The sequence below is a fragment of the Physeter macrocephalus genome, chromosome 8 (assembly GCF_002837175.3).
Source record: "Physeter macrocephalus isolate SW-GA chromosome 8, ASM283717v5, whole genome shotgun sequence".
NCBI classification, from domain to species: Eukaryota; Metazoa; Chordata; class Mammalia; order Artiodactyla; family Physeteridae; genus Physeter; species Physeter macrocephalus.
Window position 1 is genome coordinate 18,607,797 of NC_041221.1, and position 22,494 is coordinate 18,630,290.

Genomic DNA, 22,494 nt, shown 5'->3' on the forward strand with positions numbered 1-22,494 from the left:
AAAAAAAAAAAATATATATATATATATATATATATATATAAACTACCTGTAAGACCGGATCTTACACACACACACACACACACACACACACACACACGCACACATATCCACACTCTCCTGTCCTCAGAGCGCACTAAATGTCCTCCAGTCACAAACTCGCCCCTGACCAAGTGCTCCCTGGTCCTCTCTTTCTTGTCAAGTCTCCCTTCCCATTCCCCAATGCCCCGAGCCCCCTACCCAGTTGCAATGGCTCCCGCTGAGGTTAGGGATTTTTCCTTCTCAAATGGAAAGGTCACATTTTAGTCCTTTCTTACTAAATGTCACCTGCCCCCACTTCAGGCCTTTTGTCACAGTCTCCTTTGTGACATGCTTACCCCGCAGGGCTCTGTGTGGACATCCTCCCTTCAGAGTTCTCTGTAGACTCTGCCCGCCCTGCCTCTGGTCCTTGCAGGCTCCCCTCAGGCCTCTGCCCTCCCTTCTCACATTCTCCCTGGGATCCTAATCCGTGGCCATGGCTTCTCCCATCACACAAAGGATCCTGATCCTCCAGCAGGTACCTTTTGCCCCTATTTGTGTTCTCGGGAACAGTTATAACTTGAAGAGCCCAACATGAGAATGCATGGCCTCCATTAAATCTGTTAAGAATTTCAAGGTGGCAACAGTGGAGCAAACTCAAACACGGGTCCTGGGACAGTGCATGGGTTGGATGTGGTTCCCGGCCTCTGTGGTGGGAGGAGCTGCTGATTTGTAGTGGGTGTCAGTCTTTGAATCAGGGGAACTTGACCCAGAGGGAGTGATGGGGATGGTTAGTAGAACCAGGTGGCCCCAGGAGCCAAGATGGTGGTCAAGAAGAACTGTGCCCAACTGTCCAACCAAAAGAAATGAAAACTGGGGCATCGGGGAGCTGGTCTACACCAGCAAAAGTCAACACGACCTAGTTTTCAGGCTGAGCCAGCTTCACAGCCCTAATCAACTGACAGGAGTAAAGGCCGGGTCCCTGTGAAGAAGGCAAAGTTTGGGCACATGGACTCAAAGGCTGAAAGTCAGAAGTGCCCCACTCACCAATGCTCTCAAGACTTGGGGGAGTCTCTGCTCCTCCTCCATCCTCCACAACTTCAGGTTCTGTGGGCATGAGGTCATGGTTCCCAAAGGTGAACACTTCTTACTAGGGTACCCAGAGACTATTCATTCAACCCTATGCCACAGCTGCATCTTCCATCACTCAGAGTCCTGGTGGTGCTGGACCAGCAGGCAAGGGGAAGTTCACCCTCCTAGCAAGAGAAGAGCTGCTGTTACATCCCAGATGTTGGGAAACAGGTTTGGCTCATCTGTCGCAGCTCCCCTCCCTACTCTTGTCTTTGAGGCACACCACAGCCTCAGAAGGACGTGTGGCCAGCAGCAGTATGGACAGGGGGAGGGGACTCTAGGATGGCCAGTGCAGGGGGCAGTGAGGAAGCCCACCTGCAGTGGCAGAGGCTGAACTTCCTCTTGTAAGTTTTCCCAGGAGGTACAGCCAGCTAGAATCTTGGAGCCACTGTTTTCAATGGGATGAACTCACTATAAAAACAAACAAATGGGCTCAAGGGGTACAAAGTGTGGACTGCAGTGGATGCCACGTGGTAGATTTGGACACACCACCCAAAATCCTCAACAGGGCCAAACCCTCCATTCCCTTGGCCTGGGTCAGTGCTGCTACTTGCTGAGGACTCAGCTGATTGCTCTGCAGGAATTGTGCTCAGCTGAGATGGTGTCCAGCACAAAGTCCTGACCCCTTCCCGAGAGAGTGTAAATACAATGCCATGTCCGTGAGAGAGTCCGAAAGCCACTTGCCCCAGCTGGTACAACTTTGAAAAGTCATGCCAGCATCCGAGCTCCCCAGGACCAATTAAAGCCTCTGCTGGATTAGTTCTGTAGCACAGCTCCTCTCTCTGCTCAAGGCTGCTCCCCTCCCCTGCACACACTTTGTTTCCGAGAGCGCTCCCCAGGAAACTGATTTCCCATCTCAGTCTCAGAAATTGTTTCCCTAGGAGCCTGACCTTTGACACTTCTTCTCATTTCTTCCAGACCAATAACCACATTCATGTCACAGCACAGGTGAGCAGGGAATTATGTTTCCTGCTCTGGAAAAGAGAGGTTACTAACTGAAAGAATTGCAGATTTCTTCCAGCACATGGACAACATGCAGGAATGACCTTGAAGGCATTAGACTAGGAAGGGCAGAATGTAAATCTGTGCAAGAGAGAGTTTACTGACACAGGAGCAGTCCTTGTTACTTGGGGCTTAACATCTGGTCTAGGACACCAAGAAGAATCTTAATATACTTGCCATGTGGCTTCTTAAAGCGTGGACCAATAGATGAGCTGGAATGAATGGAGTAGAGAAGCTGGAACTTCCCTGCCAGGGTGTTGAGGTGAAGGACAGAGGCTCAGGGAGGTGGCGCTGGGAGATGAGCTTATTATAGAGCAAACAAGGGCCCCTATTCAGATCCCTACAAGGCCTCAGAGTGGGCTCTTTACTTAGATTAGTGTCTTTGAGAAACTCAGTGGTGGCTCTCAGCCATAGGTCTGGGTTGCCCATAAGAGATGCTGACATGAAATGGGAATTCCAGGTACCAGTGGGAAGGCTAGAATTCCCCAACCGCAGAGCTTAGGCATCAACAACAAGGAGAATGTAATTCTGCAGCAGACGGCAAAGCATGGTGGCCAGCAGGATGCTTTAACCTGGAAGAGTCAGGGAAGATGCTAATAGACATAGTGTTCCTAGGGCTGAGAAATAGGGGCCACCAACCAGGGTATGGTCTGATTTATACAACAAAAAGAGAGAAAGAGGGAGAGAGAGAAAGCGAGCAAGTTTGGAGCAGACGTCAAATCAGTCCTGCATCAAAGCCATTTCAGAGTTGGTACAATAGATTCAGGGATTCACCCTGTGTTTTTTTGTTTTGTTTTGTTTCTTTGTTTTTTTTTCCCCCCTGGCTCCCAATCAAGTTGAGCTCGCACTCCATTTTTCTCCTGAATCCTGAGCAACCACGGTGGCATTTTGGTAACCGTGGTATTGATGAGCTCCTACTACATTACCAGTGCTTAACTTGTATTATGGCACTTAATTAAACCCTCATCAAAACCTTCTGAGGAAGACATAATTATATCTGTTTACAGGTGAGACATTGCGCCCAAGTTCAGGCACTCTTCAATGGCAGACTGGCATCTAGGCTCTTCTGGTACATGGCTCTGAACTGAGATTTGCAGTCAACATTCATTTCCATTTATTTACAATTAAATTTTCATACTATGATTTGCAACTACTTGAAAATTACAGCAACCCTCTGGCGATACACAATGGCATGTACATTTTGTCTTCTCTCTCTGTGTATCCTATTTACACTACTTCGTACTTTCTTCCTTATAGAGAAAAATTGTAGTCTTTTCTGGCTGTTTTTAAATTGTCTCCCCAGAATAAAATTGAATATATATATTTTTAAATGTTAATTAGTACTATTTCTTTTTTGTTCTATTTTCTTTTAACTGCTAGAATTAAAAAGGGGAATGAAACGTTTCAATGGAAAGATCTACAATGTGAAGACTTAGTAAACTGAGGTCTTGTTGGAGGCATGTCCATATTTTGTCCAGCAGACTTGAGAGGAGGTATCAACCATTGTTAGAAGTGGGCTCTTTGCAAATAATCTTGCACATCCCCAAGTGACAGGAAAGAACACTGCCTGCTTTGCCTCTGCAATTCATTCTATTTTCCCTAAATGCTGCTCCCCTTGGTGCCCTCTCTGTATTCCATGTTGATTTGCTCAGCTTCCACAGTCTGCATTTCCTAATAAAGACAGAACACAGATGAGCACTCCCAATAATGTCCTTGACAGTGATCTAGCCCATGTTGGGGAGGAGTGGAGCCTCGTCTGGGTGTACAAGTTTGGAGAGCCTCATGCCGAGATGGAGGGCACTGATTGTGATGATGACTATTTCTGGGTTAAACTTTCAAAGCTTCCTTTTTAGGAAGTGAATATATAAATAAAACAGGCTATATATATATATATATATATATATATATATATATACACAAGCAGACAAAGAAGGAGAAAACCATCGTGGTGTAGCAACCTGTAATCACAGTAGAGCCACCCCTGTCCGTGGCTAATGTAAGGGCTATGGGATGTCATAATCCCTCCCTTGAGCTCCTTTAGTGCAGCCATGATGACTAAATTTCTTGTGTCTTATCACACAGTCGCAGGCTGGAACCAGGAGAAGGGACTCTGAAGAAAACACAGCATGAAAATGAGAAAGACGATCAGATTACCAGCCCCTGGAGCTGGTCCCAATCTGACCAGAGTAAGCTTGATTTCAGACCCACAGGGGACTTGAACACCAACTTCGCCCCCTTCATCCCAGCACACCATTATTTTTAAAGAACCCCAGACATCTTTCCAACCATGATGGTGTGGTTTTCTCTTTTTGCTCTGGTCTACCCATTATAAATCTTCTAGCGAAAGAGAGCAACCCTTCTGGGACTTCAGGGGTGGGGAAATCAGATGGATTTCAGGTTAGAGATCCTCCTTAGAAGACTGAATATCAAAAGAGGTTATGACGTGGGAACCAAAGCTCTTTGCCCCTTTCAGGAAGTGTGTCTCACCCAGGTTTTCTGGGGCAGACAAAGGTGGGGTTCTTCGAGGCACAGAGCATCCTCATTGCTCCTAAGAGTCTGAACCATCACCCTCCACAGATATAATACCCAGCTGTGTGCACAGCATCTCTCTGCTTCTCAGAGGGTTTGCCTGTTTTGCATTTGGAAGGGGAATTTATTTTGCTTGTTGAGGTGGTAAAAAATTGCCTGATGCCTAATTCTCACTGTGCTTAGTCCAACAATGGTGGCATTCATGGTCAGTAAAATAAATACACCTGCATTACCTTTTATGATCTAGGGCAGTGTTAAGCACAGGATAGGGACACAGTATCTACTTGAAGTGTCACAGAGACCCAGTCAGTGTCATGGAAACCCAAGATAACACACCACCTACCTGCCATGTTCCGCACAGGTTGTGGGACTTTAAGCCAATCTTTCATAAGCTTGGGGAGGGTGTAGATGCATCAAGGTGGGGAACGCTTGTTCTCTGGTCCCCTGGTTATTAAGATAGATGCAACTGCAACAGGTTACTTTAAAAAACCTTTGGGCAAAGGTAAGCATGCACAAGGGCTTGGGAAACAGGGCTCTGAGAAAGAAATCTTGTACTGAACACACAAGCCCCCTGAAAGAAAGAAGAGTTGGAACGTCCTGGTGAAGAACCTGGAGAAGGAGACTGCATGCTGAAATTCACCTCAAAAATGGTTACCCCGGGAGTCTGTATTAAAAGAAGATGGATGGAAGTGAGGTGATTCCAGGGCACAGATCTCGAAGGCAGTGTTGGTATGAAAAGGAGCTCCATTGGGAATCCAAGAGAAGACTCTGCTTCTGAGAAGGATGAAGACAAGGGACATGGGTCGGAAGCTTCAGGAGCACTGGCTGTGGAAAGCGCGTGACAAGGACAGATCTGTGCAGGTGAGGAGGGTAGATTTGAGTTGGGGCCACTATTGCTTCTTGAGAATCAGTTTGACCCCGTCGTGTTTTTCCAGGTGAAAGGAGAAAACCACCGAGGAATAAACAACTTTCTAAAATTCTTAGGAAAAGTGGCAAGAGAGAAATGATGGGGTGAGCGTTGACAAGTGGAGGTGAAAGACAGCAAAAGTTAACAAAAGTATATATATTTGAAGTTTTAGGGACCAGATCTGATATATTATGATAATTTATCTACAAACACTTTAGTTTTCTTAAAAGAATTCGAACCTACTTTAAAGAAAAATGATTTTCCTCTAAGGAAGATATTACTTATAGGCAAAATTATGATGATTGATTTAATATTGATATGACCCAATATAATATGTATTAAACATTACATTCAATTTTGAGGTACTGATTCTCCTTTACCCCATTAATCGCACTATCCTTGAACTAATATACAGATTAGCCCCATGTGAAGAATTGTTTAAAAGTTCAAGTATAAATCACTAGTTCTTGGTAAAATATCAAATATAGTGTATTTGGTATTTGCAAAACAGACCTAGAGAAACTTTGGAAAAAGCCATCTTCTCAAAACTTTAAAAAAAAATATTATCTTTTGTTTATTTTTTTAATTTATTTTTTTATTGAAGTATAAATATTATCTTGAGGTAGAACAACAAAAAACTTGGCAGATTTGCAAACTGAGGGAACAGCCATTAGATCTAGGGGAAGGAAAGCACACATGCTTTGAAATAGACAACGTCTGTAAAGTGTATAAAGCATGCCATGTTCTTTTATAAATGATAAACTACAATAACAAAATAAACTTTAGATCAATAATAAAAGACAAAATGTCCAATTGTTTGAACTTTTCTTATAAGTTGATTACCACTGACTGCAGATTTTCATTGTCATATGTCTGGAGGCAGCCAGGCGGTTTTGAAGGGTCCTAACTGTGTGGTCATGAGGATGCAGGTGGAAGCCCAGCTCAGGGCTCCCAGCAGAGACCCCTGCAGGGAGTAGCTCCTGAGCCTCCCGGTGCTGTGTCATCACCTGTGGAGGGGGGTGCAGTGCTGGGCAAACAATTGCCTTGAGGAACCTGCAGGGCAGAGAAAAGTGTCCATGGATATGGGCTACCATCACTAATAAGGATGTGTGTGTGTGTGTGTGTGTGTGTGTGTGTGTGTGTGTGTATGTGATGTTAAAGGAAACTCTATGCCATACACAAAAATAGTTGCATAATCGCTCTTTCTCTGTAGCTGCATTTCCTTGGAACTGGGGGGGAAATGTTTGTATGCTTACTGGTTTTTCAAGACAAAAAGTGTTCTCCTAGCAGGTTGGCATCTGTATAGACCTTGGTTTCTCAGCCTCTGCACTCTCGAAATGTTGAACCAGACACTTCTTTGTTGTGAGGGCTCTCCTGTACATTGTCAGGTGTTCAGCAGCATCTGAACCCTCTACCCTCCAGATGCTGGTAACACTTTCCCCTCCAGTTGTGACAATCAAAAATGTCTCCAGACATTGCCAAATGCCTCCAGTGGGGCTCATGGCCCCCAGTTGGGAACCACTGGCTGTGGGCTCTAAGATAAACTGGGGACAAAGCATCCGCATACTTCAGTGCCCAGTACTTAAACTTAAGCATTCAGGAAGGTTGCCTCAGAGGAAAGTCATGCAGCTTTGCATCCTCAACAAGAAGGGGCCTCCAGTGCAGTCCTAGGATGATGCACACTTCGACCCTGACCTGCCTTTATGTACCACAGGCAGATGGGAACATGCACAGTGACATGCTTTCTTCAGGTGCCAACCATCTGTTTTGAGGTGGAACAAAATCATAACTGGACCATCTTTAAGGTCTCCAAATTATTGCTCCCACCATTTTTCTTCTGAAACAACTCCAAGGCTGTGAAATAGGGGTTTTCTAAAAGGAGAATGTGGTGTGCCCTCCAAATAAAGTGTAGGAAAATATGATGTGAGGGCTTCTGAATCTCCAGGGGCAAATGGAGTAGGAGGCACGACCTGATTGGGGTGCAGGGCTCTCACTCATCCATTTGTGAGGTGAGTCTTTGCTGGTCCTTGGAGGCACCATGTTGGAAGAGACACAGTTCAAGCCTTAAAGGAAATCGATCAGGACCACTGAGTTGTCCATATACTTAAGGACCAAACATGCTTCTGAAGGTTAAATGCAATTTAGATTATAAGCACCTTCTATCAGTAAACTCTCTTTAAACCCTCACATTCTCCTGCATGGATATTGCTCCACTGCTCAGATTTTTAGTACATGATGCAGCCAATTGTGTGGCCCCTTAAGAAAATTAGAATCTTATAGTTAAGACATTTCCTAAACTGGTTTATACAATCTAAAAACTTTTTTAAAGATTAGATTGTATTCACAATGTAAATAATAATATAAAGTGATTTAAGACTGAAATACCCTCTAAAAAAGAAAAAAAAAGCTAAAGGGCAAAGAAAAACATTATTGAACTTGATTTGTAACATTTTTTTCTAATGAGCTAGTGTAATGGTCATGCTTATATTTTAACTCTGATTGTAGTAAAGATGAAAATGTCAGCCTGTTATGTATGATTTGTTCAGTAAAAGAAAAAATGAGGAAACTGCAATTCAGAACATTTAAATCAACAGTAAATTCAATTTGTAACAAAGTCTTCAAGAAATTCACCAAAACAGTTCAGAAGAAGTTTGTACTTCTCAATTATCTCAGAAAATGGAGAAACAGAAGCGAATGTTTTGGGTAAAAATATGTTCTTTCACACAATGTGGTACATTCAGAGGAATATATTTCTCATTTGAACAATTTTGCTTCCTTATATCTAAATATTTGTAAAAATACAGTTTTTTAAAGGATGAAACTTGTTGGAAGCTCTATGAATTTGCTAATGAATATAATAAGAATATTTTATGTTGCTTTTATGTTAATGATATTCCACTGTACTGCATAATCCTGTTTATAATTTTACCTTAAAATTAATTTTTAAATTGATTATAAAATTACTTTGAAAAAATTCTTGAAAATGACTAATTTTACTGTTCCATTTATATTTAATGTATTTTCAATTTTTTTCTTTAATAATAAAAAGAGCTAACATTTAAAGAATGCTTGGAGCATTTTGTATATTAAATTATTCACACACATCTTGTCTTGTAACATATGCAATGATTCTCTGAAGTAGGTAATATTGGTAAAACAACATATAAACGTATGTTTTTAAGTATTTACCAAAATTCTTATCATAGTAAACAGATTTCTACAATGCATTTTAAGCTTAATGTTTGATGCTATTTTAAATATAATTTACTTATTTAATATTATTTTATTTATAAATTTATCTATTTTATATTATTCCAATATTTGAATGGACTCTCTTTAGCTAATCTCTACTACTGGACATTTATATTTTCACCTGTTTTTCCCAATTCATAATTCACTAAGAGTCTCCAACATAAATCTTAGTGTTCTTCTTTGATTCTTTCCATCTAAAATTCTATATCACACAAAAAACAGCATATAAATATTTATAAAGAAAGCATGCATAAATCTTAAATGCATATCGCTAAGTGAGAGATACCAATCAGAAAAGGCCACAAATTATTTGATTATATTCACACAACATTATGGAAGAGGCACTACTGTAGAGATGATCTAGAGACCAGTAGTTATCAGGAATCCCAGGGCTTGAATAGATAAAGCATAGCAGGTATTTTAGGGCAGTGAAACTATTCTTTATGAAATTGATAAGGTGGATACATTACACTTTTCAGTTTTCAAAATCTATAGAACTCTACATCACAAAGAGTAAACACTAATGTATACAAAATTTAAAAGTTCACTTGGGAGGTAGAGAAATATCTTGTCTAAAAATGTAATGTTACCAAATCCAACTGTATTACAAATGTATGAAACCGTGTTACTGAAGAGGGAGGAGTGAGAAGGTGGTGACCTATACATCTTTGGGAATGAATGGGATTTGTAAGACTAAAAGCAAAAAGGAACTGCACATAAGCACTGTACTCTAGTTGATAAAGTTGTTTTCCACAGGGATGTATATTAACAACTCTGGAAAAACTATACACATCCACTGGTATTGAACAATTATGTAAATGGATGCAGATGGTGAGAGCCAGTTTTCTGACTCTTGGAGTGGAAGGTACAGACAAGCAAGTGAGAAGGCTAAGTTATCCATATGTAATGAATTAGACTGAGAGACATCAGTAGGAACCTATACTGAACTTAGTATAGATACAGATAAGGTCACATATAGAAATATACAGAGAGATAGATACAGATAAGTATATATACATAAGTTGGTATACACTCTTATGTTTCTTTGCTGAGAGGACTGGGAAGCAATGACACCCCATCAGCAACAAGAACAGCTAACACTAAAATCTTGGTTTCTCGTACCATTCTCTAATCAAAAGAATCAGGGATATTTGGAGAATAGCTGGCTGTGGGACTGGGGCAAGAAATAGACAAGATGAGCCTAGACTATCTTACATTAATCTTATATCTTGTAGCACAAAAAATAAGGAAGTGCCCAAAGAAAAAGAATATATGTTCACAGAGGTATGTCAAAGGGACACAGAGCCCACTGCAAGCACCAATAATCAAATCTGGGACAATTTTAACAACAAAATATATACCGTAGTATTGTATCATAATCAAAGTATGAAATAAATATCCATGAGTCCAAACTGATATAAATGAATGAAAAAATAAATGAGCAAACAAACCAATCATGAAGTAAATGTGAGATCATAGAAACATCTCCTGTGCAGAAGAATTCCAAATAATTTATGTAGACATTCTATCCTGAAGGGGGTGAAGCATAACTTCCCACACATTAAGTAGGAACTACACATAGTAACATCATTCCAAAAAGCACAATATGAAAAGGGGAAAAAAAAAGACTGAGTTTACAGTTGAAAAACCTGAGAAATACTACCTTAGCAGATGATCAAGTTTACGATTAACAGTTTTAAGTCATGCTAATAGTATTTACCCTTACTGTAATGTTAGCAGAATGTCAATTTACCTCTTGCACTCCTCTGTAAAATTCATCACCCCATCTAATCATGAGAAAACAGTTAAGACTAATACCAATTTAGTGACATTCTAACATACCTGACCAGTGTTTTTCAAAACTCTCAAGGTCATCAAAAACTAGGACAGTCTGATAAATCATCAGAACTAGAAGACACATAGCAACTAAATGTATAGTGGTGTCCTGAATGGGATTCTGGAACAGGAAAAAAAAAAAAAAAAAGGCATCTGGTAAAAACTAAGGGAATCTAAATAAAGTATGGTCTTTAGTTAACAATAATACATCAGTCTTCATTCATCAATTGTAATAAATTAATGTAAGTTGTTAATAATAGGTGAAACTGGGTGTGAGCTATGTGGAAAGTCTCTGTACTATCCTTTTTGTGTTTCAGTAAAAATAAAACTGTTATAAAATAAAAAGTTGATTTAAATCACTCACTTGAAGGGGCTTAATATTGGACTTAAAAATATAACATTGGAGTCTACATAAGAAAGGGTCATTAATTTGAATATAGACAAATAGAAATTTTCAAATATGAAGAGCAGAGAGAATATATATTGAAAAGAAATAAATGCATCCTCAATGACCTGTGAAAATACTTTTTTTCTATAATATATTTAATTTTAGACCCAGAGGGAGAGAAGATAGAAATTGGAAAAAAACCCGAAACAAATAAAAAATTAATGACAAAAATTTCCCAAATTTGGTGGAAAATGTCAACCTAGACAACCAAGAAAAACATGAATCTCAGGAAGAATAAATACAAATGGAACTGAACCTTGGCAAAATGTATTCACACTCCTGTATATCAAAGATAAAATAAAGAGCTTAAAAGCAGGCAGAGAAAAGAAAAGACACATTATCTGCAGGAGAGCAATAAAACAAATGATGGCTGACTTGTCATCAAAAACAACTGACATCAGAATTATACAATAAATTTTTTAAGTGCTGAAAGGAAAAGAAAAAAATACCCAGTCAAGATCTCACTTATAAATGGAGGTGAAAGACAAGTTTTTTGTGTGAGCAATAGCTGAGAGGTTATGTACCCAGCAGATCTGCACTACAAAGATTGTTAAAGGAAATTCTTCCTGCTAAAGGAAAATGAAAACAGATGGAAAAGAGCACAATAAATGGTCATTTGTGGGTGAACATAAAAGATCATCTTTTAAAAAAAAATTTGAAGACAAATTGTAAGACCAAAAAAAAACAAACAAACAAACTTTGTATTTTTTTATGAATGTACTTATAAAATAAATAACATTCACACAAAGGACAAGAATAAAAGTTATTTTACATTTGAGACTTTCTTATATTTCACTTGTATTGGCACATGTGACCTCCACGTAGGATGTGGTGAGTTGACAATGTATATAGTAACTCCAAAAGAATCAGAAAATATGAATACCTATAGCTGCATACCCAATAGAGGAATTAAAATAGAGCACTTTAAATATTACAGTAATCCAAAAGAATTCAGAAATGAGAGGAAAAAGCAGATGAGACAACTAGAAAGCCAGTAAAAATATACTAAAATAAAATAAACCATATCAATAAATTAATTATAAAAGGCATTTTATGTATAAAAAGGCACATATGTATGGAATTATAATTACAACTACAGGCAGAGATTGACAAATACAACTAAAAAATATCAGAACCTATTTGTTTGCTGTCTAAAAGAATGCACTTATTTATTTATTTTTTAATTTCTTTTCAGTTTTTGGCCATGACACACAGCATGTGGGATATTAGTTCCCTGACAAGGGATTGAACCCACACCCCCTGCATGGGAAGCACAGAGTCTTAACCACTGGACCACTAGGGTAGTTCCTAAAAGAGTGCACTTTAAATGCAATGGCTAAGATACTTTAAAATGCTAAGATTAAAATTAAATTGTGAACATAAGAATGCCACTGTTGGTATATTTAATACCAGAATAACTTGACTTGAAGGCAAGAATTATGACCAGAGGTAAAGAGGGGCGTTTCACAATAATAAAGTCAATAAATTACCATATAGACATAACAATTGTAAATGTATATGTGCATAATTGCAAACTTCATTTACATGAAGCAAATAGTAACAGGACCAATGGGGAATATAGTTAATTCACAATCACAGAAGGATATTTAACACCCTTTGCTCAACACTTCACAGAATCTCTAGGAAAACAATCAGTAAATATGTATAGATACAATATCAGCTCTCTATCTTTGAGTGACAGATTTAGGATGTTATATCCAGCAAAGGCAGAGTACACATTCTTCTTAAATATACATGGAATGTCATCATGATAAACCATATATTTGGTCATAACATAAAGTATTGACAGTAAAATAAATATCTAGATTATTCTCATTAACACATTAGACAAAGAAGAAATCACAGAAGAAATTAAGAAATATTTCAAATAAATGATAATGAAAATACAACATATCAAAATTTGTGTGATTCAACTTGAGCAGTTTAGAGGGAAATCTATATGATAAAATGCTTATGTTAGAGAAGTAAACATGTTTATTATGCTTATTTTTGAAAAAGTGAAAGAGTAGGTAAAACAGTAAGAAGAAAGAAGAAAATCAGATATGTAAGAGCAAAAATTACTGAAATAGGCAACAAAAAGAGAAAAATAATTGACAAAGGCAAAAGTTGGTTTCTTGAAATTATTAAAATTATAAACATTTAGCAAGACAGGTAGAGACATATGTAGAGAGATAATGAATTGAAGTATTATAAATGAAAGGAGAGATACACTACAAACCCTACAACCATTCCAAAGATAATATAATAAATAATTTGTGACAATGAATTTTACAACTTAGAAAACATGGAGACATTTCTTGCACTACATAATTTACCTAAAGAGATTCAAGAAGAAATAATATAAATAGCCATGTATATACAGAAAATTCACTACATAAACAAACAAAAACTCACCCAAATAAAATTCCAGATTCAAATGGTGCTCTCAGAATTTTTTCAACCACTTAAGAAAGATATAACACACATACTATTATTAGTATTTTTACAGGGAATTGGAAAGGTGGCTATTAAGGTAGATTAAATAGAAAAAATAAAACTATTTGTAGACATTATTATAAATATTATAAAAATCTTAAGGGCTGTAATAAATGTTACTTGAACTAATGTTAAATTAGGGTACTCTTTAGAATACAAGGTCAACGCACAAAAATTACTTGTTTCTTTTTGTACCAGCAGTAAACTTTTAGAAATAAAATTAATAAACTATTATATATAATATAAATAACCTACAAGGATATATTGTACAGCACAGAGAATGTAGACAATATTTTATAATAACTTTAAATGAAGTATAATCTATAATGTATTGAATCACTATGTTGCACACCTGAAACAAATATAATACTGTAAATCAACTGTACTTTAAAAAAGAAATGAAATTAACAAAGCAATACAATTTACAGTAACATCAAAATATGATACCCTTAAGCATAAATTTAGCAAAATGTATACAAGTTCTGTACCCTGAAAATTTTAAAATATTGTTCAGAGAAAATAAAGACGATTTAAATAAATGGAGAGATATACAATGTTCATGGATCAGAAAACTTGATATTTTTAAGATGTGAGTAATCCTTCAAACCAATCATTTCTATGAGCTTGAAATGAAAATCTCAGCAGATTTTTGTGGAAATTTGACTAACTGATTCCAAAAATTTATGCGGAAATGCAAATGACTATTATTGGGAAACAAAACAACAACAAAAAATGACATCATGAACATAAATAGCATCGTCAAATGAATTAACTGGTTTTTTTTTGTACTGTGTCCTCAAATTTAATTGATTTATGAGTCGTATATACAAAAAGAAAACCTCTAAAAAAATAATAGTAGTAACCAGAAATTTTTTAAAATGAAGAATATAATTGGAGGACTTAGACTATTTAATTTCATGACTAAGTATAAACTACTGCAATCAAGTCTCACTGGTGTAAGAATAGATGCTTAGGTTAGTGGAACAGAAAAGTTAAGCCAGAAATTAATATGCACACATATGGTCAAATGCACCAACATATTTCAAAGAGGAAAGAATCTTTTCATCAAACGATGCTGGAGAAACTGTGTATTTTATTCACACACACACACACACACACACACACACACACACACACACACACACTGGACATCACTTCTTACCTAATACATCCACATAATCTTTCCACAAAATATAGACTCATATGTATAATCTAAATCTATAAATTTTCCTGTGGAAAACACAAAAGAACTGGATAAATATACATTAAAAATAAAACACTGTCCCCTATCTTATAGCTTACACAAAAAAATAATTTGACATGGCTCATATACCTGAACATAATCTAAAACTATAAGATTTTAGGTTAAAATATAGCATAATATTTTCATGACCTTAGAGTAGGCAGATATTTCTTAGAAAGAAAACAAAGGAACTAACCACAAAAGACAAATAAATTGATAAATTGAACTTCACCAGATTTAAAAACTTGTTTCCGTCAAAATATATTTTTGAGGGAATGAACTGTCCAGTCACAGAAAGGACAAAATATTTGCAGTATGTATATCCATATTATACAGTGATGTTTTATAAACCAATTATTAAAAAAAAAACAAATGACTCAATAAAAAATAGATGTATGACTTGAATGTTCCCTTAACAAAGAAAATAGATATAATGACCCATAAGCCCATGAAAACATGCCCAACATCATACTTTGCTAATGGAAATCTGGTATATATTCAAGCACTGCGACATAATATTTGTCAACTGCCAATAAAGTTAAGCTTACTGCTATTTTCTGATCCAGCAATTCCTCCCGATATATTTACCCAAGAGAAATGAGAACGTGTATCCACCAAAGAACTTGCTCAAGAATGTTTATTTTGGCTTTATACATAATAATCAAATATTGGAAATAACTCAAATAGCTATCAAGAGGAGAATGGATAAACAGATTTCCTATATTTATGCAATACATATAGTACTGAGTAATAAAAAGAATAAACGTCTAATACATATTTCAATATGGATAGACCTTACAAACTTTGCATTGAGTGAAAGACGGCAGATATAATAGAGAATATACTGTATGATTATATTCATATCAAGTTTAAGAACATACAAAGTAAATCCATGTTAACAGGAATCAGAAAAGTGGTTGCCTATGGAGTGTGTGGCAGGCATGGGAGAAATTTCTAAGGTCATGGAAATGTTATAAATCTTGACAAGGGTGTGGGTCAAAGGGTGTCATGCATTTATAAAATCTGTTTAGTTATACACTTACAAACTCCTCATTTACTCTATGCAAATTTCACCTCAGTAAATAAATGGATTTAATTACTTCTCTATTCTTTCCATAATATAGAGCTGTGTCTATGTTACCTCACATTATCTATTTCTTGTAAGATAAAAGAATTGATACATAAAAGTGTAGTTTTCTTATATTTCAAACTGTTTTTATCCATGCATTTTTTACATCATTTGCCTATAAACTTGGTGAGAAGTTAGTCACCATTTTATATGTACATTTTACCAATATAAATTATTCTCTTTGTACCGCTTACCTTTCTAAAATTTGAATTCTACTTTGGCATTGATATCGCTACTCTGTTTGCTAATACATTCCTTAAGTCTTTCTTTTACAGTATTTCTAATTCTTCTATATATTTTAGTTTTAGGGTTGTCTCTTGTAAACAGGTTTTAGTTGAGCTTAATTCATATTTTAATATGGTTGATAATTTCGTATTTGTTTTCAAAACTGATCATTTGAATTATTATCTTCACTTATGTTTTTTTAAATTTTATTATTATTATTATTGGCCATTCTAGGTCTTCATTGCCGCTCTCAGGCTTTTCTCTAGTTGCGGATAGTGGGGGCTATTCTTTGTTTCGGTGTGCAGGCTTTAAGTGCATGGGCTTCAGTAGCTGCAGCATGCAGGCTCAGTAGTTGTGGCTCATGGGCTTAGCTGCCCTGTGGCATGTGGAACCTTCCCGGACCAGGGATCGAACTGGAGTCCCCTGCATTGGCAGGCAGATTCTTAAGCACTGGACCACCAGGGAAGTCCTCTTATGGTTTATTTTTATTAGTTGCTATTTTCTTTGCTGTTTTGGCCTCTAGTGATTTCAAGGGTACAGTCCGAACTATTAAACTAAAGGATGCCTATGAGTTAATTTTTTTCCTATCAACATGAGGAACAAAATAGCCTTTATTATTCCTATAACACATAAGATGAGAACTCCAGTCCCTTTCACTTGTTGACCCTACTTTCTTCCCACTCTACTTTTTAATTTTCATTGGTGTAATAGTGGACCTTTCAATGGTGTAACTCAGTGGACTGAGTTATTTCAATCAACATGTTATTCATTACTGTTTTCAAGCCTTTATTTGGTGTTTATGGATTATAATTTTGTATAGGATACCCTTCTGCTGTTAGAGAACTTGGAATCTAAGGCCGTGTTTCCCAACCTCTGGATTTAAAAAGTGATTAAATTAGCAATATAGATGCCATCCATCATACAGATTAAACATCAAGGGTGCTGAATCCATTTCTTACATTTTATTGGATTACTTCTGAATAGTAGTTAAACAATTCAAACTTCATGTAGGTTTTTGGGGTTTTTTTTAGTTTTTTTTTAAAACATATTTATTGGAGTATAATTGCTTTACATTGCTGTGTTAGTTTCTGCTGTATAACAAAGTGAATCAGCTATACATATACGTATATCCCTATATCCCCTCCCTTTTGCATCCCCCTCCCACCCTCCCAATCCCACCCCTCTAGGTGGTCACGAAGCACTGAGCTGGTATCACTGCGCTATGCAGCTCCTTCCCACTAGCTATCCATTTTACATCTGGTAGTGTATATATGTCAGTACCATCTCTCTTACTTCGTCCCAGCTTACCCTTCCCACTCCCCATGTCCCCAAATCCATTCTTTACATCTGCGTCTTTATTCCTGTCCTGCCCCTAGGTTCTTCAGAACCTTTTTTTTTTTAGATTCCATATATACGTGCTAGCTTACAGTATTTGTTTTCCTCTTTCTTACTTATTTTAGGAGAAAAAAATGTGCTTTCAGAAGTCACCTATTTCCAAAAATATAAATTGGTGTCCAGAAGTTCAGGTCATATACACGCAATGCATCAACACGAAGTCACAGGGCCAGAGGACGCAGGGCACTGGTGTCCCTGGTGAATCTTGTTCTCCTGAATGTGCACATGCCCCAGACACACAGCAGACACATCACCATCAGCCTGTTCACTGCACAACCTACAGCAGTAACTACCATCTGCACGGCTTGGAGAAGCATTCTCTCTCATAGGTAGATATAAGAAAACACTGAATAGGACAACTGTATGGGAGGAGAGAGGTGGAACTTTGTTAACAAAAATTAATAGCTTAAGAAAAATCCTCCAAATATATGGTATTTAAAAGATGAATATTGAGGATGAACAGCCATCTTCTCTTCTCACTTGGGCTAACAGCTTCTTCAGTGTCACAAATAAGGAACCAGTGGCTGCATTTGGAATCTTGATTTTTTGTTGTTGATTTCATTCCACATAGATGTGGGGTGGTCAGTTACACCAGAAACAACAGTTATCTCCTATTTCTTGTTTTGAGAAGAAATCTGGCTAACTGTATGGTGGTCTTTGGGTCCCTTTCTGTGTCTGGTGGAATGGGGAGGGTGGATCCAGATCTTCTAGAGAAGGAATTACACATAAATTACACATTTGCTGGCAGAGCTAATATACTAAGTGTAGTCTTGTCTATGAAGAAAATAAATCACTGAGAATTTATCATTAATAAAGACATATGAAACCTTTCACATTATGTCAAATTACTAGAATTAAGAACTCCGAGAGAGGAAGCGTGAACTAATAAAACTTGAATATGCTTAGCAATCATTAAAGCTGGGTGTGATAATTGAAATTTGCTTTGCAGTAATTTAATTAAAAATTCATAACTATTCTGGCCTTTCCTGTCTTCTCTTTGTTATAGTGAGGAGTTTAACCTGTCGGTAAATGTTGCTTCAGATGTGTACACATTGGTGACAATAAAGCTGAAAGTAGGAGACAAGTGACAAAGGTAAGGGAAAGACATTATGCATATTAGCTAAAATACCTTCTTTGGATCCTAAGTTTCGGTCTTTTCCTGAGGAGTATTTCCCTACCATTCTGTTTGATACTCCTGGAGAAGCTATTTTTTTAAACTTATAATCTCATAATCCCTTATACAATGACTTGTGTAACAATAAATACTTGTAATTATCCTAGACAGATTAATTATACAAACTATTTCACCTCTTATGGTGATATATTCATTGTCTATTAAATTCTTATTTTAAAAAATACACATGTGGAGGAAAAATAATTGTCATTAATTTCTTCTCCTCTGAAAGTTGGTCTGGGAAATTTGAGTAACAGACACGCCTTGTACAAACACCCAGTGTATATCCATTTATACAGGAGTTTCTATGGCATGTTCTTTCAGAAAGGTGTCTGATGTCATCTTTTGGTCATCATCAATTCATGGATTCATTTTCCAAAACTTTGGGTGTTGAGTCTGAGAAATGAGTTATGGTTTAAATTCTTCAAAATCCTATACTTTGTGTTAAGATAGGTCTGTTAAATTTAAACTACATTTTGCTGAGTATATTTTCCTTTAAAAAAATAGGTCCTGTGTGTTTGAAAGACAATTTGACCATGTGTTTTTAATTCATTTAAGATTAGCTTACTAAAATATTTATTTGTAATAGCTCTTAGAAGTTCAGGAAGGCTTACAAATTTGATTTACCAGCCATCTGAAACTTTTTTCTTGAGAAAGGATATCTCTCTTTGTTAAGATCAAACTAATTAGAATCTCTCTGGGTTGGGTTTTCCATAAATCTTGAACTTGGAAATGTTTTGGTACATTCTAAAAAATTTAATATTCATGGTCATTCTCATCTTAAGACTTTAAAAGTTAGATTCTCGATTTTACAATCATATAGTGTACTAGATATCAATCTATTCAAATCACCCAAGATATGCACCCTAAAAACATTGATGTATTGAAGGAACAACTTTATAATTATATACCATGGAAAGCAGAGTTGCATCCATGTATACATTTCTTAAATGGGATTTGAAATGTTAAAGTCTAGCATTTGACAGTTTGATGTTATTTAGGAAATAATAGTTCATACCCCTGATTACCCTGTTTAGCAAAGAATAAACAAAAATTTATTTGGCCTAAACTTGGATTCTACTAATTCACTTTTGGCTTCATATACACTTGCACAAAGGATTTCTAGAACAGTTGATATCTAAGGGGCATATGAATAAAAGGTGGAGAATTATATTAAATTGTATCACTGATTTTACTTCCTAAACAAACATCAGTAATCAAATCTTCTTAGAAAGTTTCAATAAGTTAGGGCCAAAAATATTCAGTACTCACCATCAAAAATTTAACATAGATTCCTTACATTGTTTATTTAGATTATTTATTTTTCAGCCTCTATAAATCTGGGGAAATTGTACAGAATCCTGTCTGTGGGGAAAGCATCATTCTATGGGTTACCTCCTTAGGGGCACCATGTAATGAGCTGGAAGAAAATCAAATTACTCTCCAGCAACCGTAGTTAATGGAATTTTACAGGACCTAGAAAAAGTCTTCAATGCCAAGTATAGACTTGGCGGACTCTCTTGCAGTCATCTGCTCTTCCTTTAATTCTCTACCTTCACAAAAGACATAGGACTTGATGAGCACTTTTCTTCACCTATTATCCTCCCACAGTGTTCGCAGAACGCTTACATTCACTTCTCTCTACTTGCCCAACCACAGAGGGTATTCTGACCACGAGTACCACCTGTGATGCACACACACCACTCTCCAAATTCCTTTTGGTTTTCATGGTGTGTCTAGTGTAGTTGGCAACAAGAATGCTGATCCATCTACACACTCAAGGTGCCCAGCTCAGGTCACTGAGCTCTGATCCACATTTCAGAGCATCCTTAGGGATTTTGTATCAACATCTCTTTTCCTCTTGCCCAGTGATAGTTCCAAACATTCACGGTGCTGTTTCCTAATTAAGTAAATTGAGACCACCTGGGAGGAGAGATTTGCCCATCCCTGTCTCCTTCCCACCACTAATTTCCATCTGCACTTACTTTTCCTTCCTTCTCTCAGCTTTTACACTAATGTTGATCCCTCTACCTAGAAAGTTCCCCGACTCTTCACCTGTGTAACCTATTCTTCAAGAGGGGTCCTTCATTAACCTTGTCTGTGTGCTCCCAGGATGTGCACACCTGTATTCCTCTGTCATAACAAGGACATTTTGTCCTACATTATCAGTGTATAGATCGCTCCTCAATGCACACTCCCCTCAGAAACACCATGAGCCCCTAAATAAGGAGCATTATGTCATACTCATCTTTGTATTCCCTCAGTGCCAAGCAATAATGGTCCCAATGTTTATCTAATCATGCATTATGAGGACAGAGTGTTGGTGTTTAGTGAATGAATGAATGGTGGGGTCTTCTTGAGGTCAAGGGAATGTTTGAGTGGCTCATTTCACCTAGAATGATGCTTAAGATTCAAAACAGGTTATTGAACATTAATTACTATATTTCCGGAGTTAAAGATGCCAGTTTTAAACAAATTTGTTCACTTATTTACAGCCACACCCAAGTCACTTTCTCCAGGTCACGGGCTGCATGTCAGATTGCTAACTCTCAAAGTCCTCTGATGGTTTCCATTGTTCTACATCAATACAGGTCTTCCTCAGCTTTCTAACACATTTTTCTTCTCTCTGGAATTTCTTTCTGGACTACCTGATCCAAACCTCTTGATTGATTCTCTGCAGTTATCTCAAATTCATACCCCTGGTTTGAATGTCTCCCTTGATGATCAACCTGCTAAATACCTCTAACTGCATCAAAGGAAAACCTCTAGCTCTCAGTCCATCTAAAACACAATATATGATCCTCCTTGTAAAATCATGCCACTCTTCCTGGTTTCCTGTCCTGGTTCATGACGTCCAACTAATGAAGACAACTTTCTCTGCTTCTTTCTTGTATTCTACAAAAGATCCAAAAAACTCTGCCCTTTAGAAGACATGTACTCACCCTACTCCTGCTGTGATAACTCAGGCCTGGGAATACAAACACTCTCATGACCTGAATTCTGCCCCCGTGCTGTTCCAGAACTGGAACAGTTTTTGTGCCCTACCCAGGATGTGCCAGGTCTGAGCTCGTGCTTCCCTTTCTGCCTCAAGTTCATTTCTCATCTTTTTTTTTTAAACACCTTTATTGGAGTATAATTGCTTTACATTGCTGTGTTAGTTCCTGCTTTATAGCAAAGTGAATCAGCTATACATATACAAATATCCCCATATCTCTTCCCTCTTGCGTCTCCCTCCCAGCCTCCCTATCCCACCCCTCTAGGTGGTCACAAAGCACCGAGCTGATCTCCCTGTGCTATGCGACTGCTTCCCACTAGCTATCTATTTTACATTTGGTAGTATATATATGTCCATGCCACTCTCTCACTTTGTCCCAGCTTACCCTTCCACCTCCCCATGTCCTCAAGTCCATTCTGTATGTCTGTGTCTTTATTCCTGTCCTGACCCTAGGTTCTTCATAACCATTTTTTTTTTAGCTTTCATATATATGTGGTAGCATATGGTATTTGTTTCCCTCTTTCTGACTTACCTCACTCTATATGACAGACTCTAAGTCCATCCACCTCACTACAGATAACGCAATTTCATTTCTTTTTATGGCTGAGTAATATTCCATTGTATATATGTGCCACATCTTCTTTATCCATTCATCTGTCGATGGACACTTAGGTTGCTTCCATGTCCTGGCTATTGTAAATAGAGCTGAAATGAACA